A 4,827-nucleotide genomic window follows, 5' to 3' on the forward strand; every position below is an offset into this window, starting at 1 on the left:
TATATATATATATATATATGCAAATGACTACATAGGAAGAGTGAGAAGGGCATGATAGAAAGATTGAAAGAAAGTGAAAATAATGTACAACTCTCAGTATCCTTACTGTTTGCGTATTTTGAACAGCATATATACACGAATATGGATACATGTTTTGATGAATTAATGGATTTTCATTTACACATACTAACTCGCACACACGCATACAAATATATGTACATATGTATGTATGTGTTTTTGTGTATATGCATGTCTTCCTGTGTTTGTGCGCTTGTGCTTGTTTGTGTATGTATGTGTGTGTGTGTGTGCGTGCGCGCGGGGGTTTATACATATGTATGTATACTTGCATATATTCTTCAACTTGAATTTCCATGCTCAATGTAAATTACGTTAACCATGTGCACTAGCCACATATTTATATTGATCCATATATCAATATAGATGAAGTCCAATAACTGAAAACTCACCAATGGTGCTGTATAGCAACCTTCCACCACAAACATTGCGCACACAGATACAAATATGACTGACTTATATACATTTATGTGTTTTGGGTTAATAGGGTCAAATGTTGATGAATAATATTTCGCTCTCTTTAGTTTTAACTTTATAAAAGCCATAGAAGACCAAAAGATCCAGTCTTTTAAAAAATGTTTATGATATTCAATCTGCTAGATTAGCACTGAAGATTGAAGGTAAAGTTTGAGAAGGCCAAGTAACAGGCACGATTTTTGTTGCTGTTGTAGTCAGCACCCTTCTGAAGCAGTAAAATTCGTTCATTCATATGTTTCCTTTACTCTACGTCTATAAATTTGGCATTGTTTAATGTTTCATGTATATAGGGTTATATTATCATACTTTTTGTATCATCATACAATCACTTCTAACTGTTAACCAGTGTTACACTACCTTCTGTCGAATCAGTTTCACTTTTTCAAGAAGGTCTAGAGTATACATCTATATGTAGAAGTGAACGTGCATAATTGGTGCTTGCGTCTTCTATATGTCAGTGCAAGTGCATATATGAAATGTGATTTGCACATAAAGATGAAGCGTTCAATATTAATAAAAAAAGACATGCTTGGCATCAATACTTGTTATGTACTGTACCAACAATGAGATTTAGTAATGCAACAATGATGTAGTGTTCAGTACTGTTGTGTTTAGTACTGTTTTAAAGATTGTGTTCAGTATTGTACCAAGCGTGCACTGAGTAATGTTACACCAAAGACGCAGTGTTAATAATGCATCAATGGTGAAGTGTTTAGTGCTACACCAAAGATGTAGTTTTCGGTACTAGACAGAAGTGCTTCGTTCTGGAATTAAGATTCGTGTTCAGTACCGCATTGATAATCCTGTCTACTGAAAAAGAAATCAAGGCCTGAAATTTGGTGGGAAGGGAACTAGTATATTACATCGATCCCCAGAGTTTGACTGGCACTTAATTTATCAACACTCGAATGGATGAAAGCCAAAGTCGATCTCGGCGGAATCTGAACTCAGAACGTGAAGACGAACGAAATGTATATTACATCGATCCCCAGTACGCAACTGGTACTTAATTTATCGACTCCGAAAGGATGAAAGGCAAGGTCGACCGCGGCGGAATTTGAACTCAGAACGTAGCAACGGGTTAAGCATTTCGTCCGGCGTGCTAACTATTCTGCCAGCTCATCGCCTTAAGTACTGTATTAATAATGATAAGTTTAGAGTAGCGCCAAGCATTGCCCCAAAGATTCGGTCTTCCGTTCTTCACCAGAGATGACATTTTCCCTCGCAGGATTACCCATTTTTGCTAGCTGAGTGAACTGGAGAAACATGAAATAGAGTATTTTGTTCAAGAACACAACGCGTTAGCCAGTCCAGGAATCGAAATCACAATATTACGATCATGAGTTCAACACCCTAACCTCTACGCCACGTGCCTCCAGTCAGCTTTCAGCTGGGTACCTTATCTTAATGTGCCGTCCGCAAGACAGAGAACCTCTCTGACCCTGCAACTATTGCCCTGTTGCACTCAATTCTACTATCTCTAAGGTAATTGAGACAGCCATTAACAACAATGTCCTCCAATAACTTGAATCTGTCCTCTTCTGTCTTCTTAATGATCACCAGTACCGTTTCTGTAAAGTCAGAGCTACTGGAGGGAGGTTCTTGTCTTGGAGGGATTTGGTCAAAACAGTTTTGTTACCCTCAACATAAGTAAAACTTCCGACTATGACTATAATATGAATCTCCTATGGATAAAAGTATTAACACCTTTATTGTACTTGATGTCATATAAGATGCACTTTTTTGCATTAAAGAAAGAGGTCTCAGAATATAACCTAAAGTCCTATATATCAGCACCAAATGAGCAAACCTACAATAAAAGGAGTTCTTGTGCAATGAAAGTTTTTTTTATCAGATATAATGTATCAAATCTCTCTCTCTCTGTCTCTCTCTCTGTCTCTCTCTTTTAACCAATAAAATGAGATTTGAGGAAAATTTGGTTGATATTTTTAGCAGATCGAGGAACCAAGAGGAGCGGTCTCAGTTCGCTAGGTCTGCATTTAATGGCTGTCAGAAATGTCAATTTAAGTTTATTTAAGTATATTTTTAAAACGACATCTTTGGAGAATATTAAATTTTGTCTGTGAATATATATATATATATATATAAGCACACACATACATACAGACATTAAATCTGAGTGATCACTTTAGTTTTGAAAATCTGTAGTCAACATCAATCTGATTATTATATTAATATTAGAGTGTTATGTGTCATATAACGGGTAACTTTGGAAGTATACTTTTGTTATCAAGGGTAATATCGGGAAATATGGCATGCACATAATAAATTTTGGGTGCTTACGCAAGATGGGGAAATATATGCTAATTTTCAAAAGAAAATTATGCGTTACATTAAGACAAAATTAAATACAGCGATATTCAAAAGGTGTGAACAAATTGAAATGGCGTGAACAAAAATATTCTCCATTTGCCCAATCTTCCCCGTGGAATAAAAGGAACTAACTAACCTAACTAACTAACGACAGAATATAGTATTACCACTACATACTAAAGCTATAGTATTGTGCTCGATGTGTACGGTTGAGTGAAGTATTGAATTCTAGCAGCAGAGGACAGAACCGAATACAAGCAGTAGAATACAGTACTAAACATTAAGGGCATGTGACAATATTAACTAACAGAAATAGAATACAATACTGAATATTAACCTAAAGTAAATACCTAGAGGAGAGTACGGACCTGGATGCTAACCTCCATAGATGCCAAAGGGTAGTGGTAAATCTATCTGTAGAGCTCAATACTAACGGTAGAGTACAATTCTAAATAGTAACGGTAGATAATACAGTTCTATATTTAAGATATGGGGAATTGTGTACATTATTTACATTATTTACATTTGACGGATATTTGTCCTCATATTGTTTGTTGTTAACCCAACGTTTCGTCTGATATACCCTTCAGCCTTCATCAGGTGTCTTGGGGAAATTTCGAACCGGGGTTCTCATTCCTAAGGTATTTTTCGATGTAATTAATGTAATTATTATTATTATTATTATTATTGAGTGAGAGAGCAGTGCATGCCATCAAAGTGACACTGGGGTAAAATATACGAAGCCCATTATACTCATCATGACTACCCATCTGATAAGGGTACACCAGGCACATGCATCACAACCATATGTGCGCGACATGGTGATCTCATATCAAAATAGCGCATGACCTCGCGGGTGGGGCCCAGTTAGAATTTTCTTCAGGTCGAGTAGCCCATCCCGCTCAAAAGGTTCCTGAATAAGGTTTGTTTAAGGATGTTGAGCAAAACACCCATGTTTCCAAAGGTGAATTATTCAAGCCCCAAAGAAATCCTCTCAACACATGGCTATGACGCTCCCCCACTACTTCTGCTCATGATCAGAGATGTACATATCTTCAGCCATCAAGGGACATGCTCAACTGGTTATGGTCAAACAACTGACAAGCAAATCTGTGGTATTAAGCAGAATATTTACTGTAGCCTATCTTTTATACCCCAAGATTCTAGGCTGTGACCTGAATAATAATAATAATAATAATAATAATAATAATAATAATAATAATAATAATAATAATAATAATAATAATGATTACATCGAAAAGTACCTTAGGAATGAGAACCTAGGTTCGAAATTTCGCCAAGACACCTGATGAAGGCTGGAAGGTATATCAGACAAAACAGATTACTATATACTAACAGTACAGTACATTACTAAATACTGGCGGTGGAGTACAACAAACACTGATGGTAATTTAGCTGACACTAACTTCAAAATACTGTCATAAATATGGTAGAGTACGCACTAACATTAGTGCGCAATAGTAAATGTTGAGGACAATACTAAATACTAACTATAAAGTACCTCACTAAGTACTAACATTGGAGTATATAACTAAATATTGAATGTGGAGTACAGTAAAGTACATAACTTGGCATTATCAGCCAGTTACAATAAGAAACAGTACAGTAGTTATTTACATTCATTTATATTCTGAATTCAAACTATGCTGAAATTGACTTTACCTTTCATTGATCCATAAGTTTCAAAAATATACTACAATAGATTCATTTGGTTGTAACCTTCCTCAGTGGACTTGTGATTAATTAAGAATATTTAATATAATTCCAAAGCATAATAAGAACTGGCTTTTAGACATATTCTTCTTGCCAGCACAGGTAATTTAGTCACTTTACAACCTATGCTTTTAATTAGGAAATCTGTACACATATAGTTACTCATGTATGTTTGCACATACATACATACATAATTGTATATATATA

The 4,827-nt window shown here is 35.5% G+C and overlaps 1 long non-coding RNA gene across 1 annotated transcript in view; it reads right to left on the reverse strand.

Moving 5' to 3' along the window:
• Positions 1–4,827, reverse strand: part of LOC128248042 (uncharacterized) — a 77,509-nt gene that overhangs the window by 56,670 nt on the left and 16,012 nt on the right. The window lies entirely within an intron of this gene.

Source organism: Octopus bimaculoides, chromosome 6, assembly GCF_001194135.2.
Source record: "Octopus bimaculoides isolate UCB-OBI-ISO-001 chromosome 6, ASM119413v2, whole genome shotgun sequence".
NCBI classification, from domain to species: Eukaryota; Metazoa; Mollusca; class Cephalopoda; order Octopoda; family Octopodidae; genus Octopus; species Octopus bimaculoides.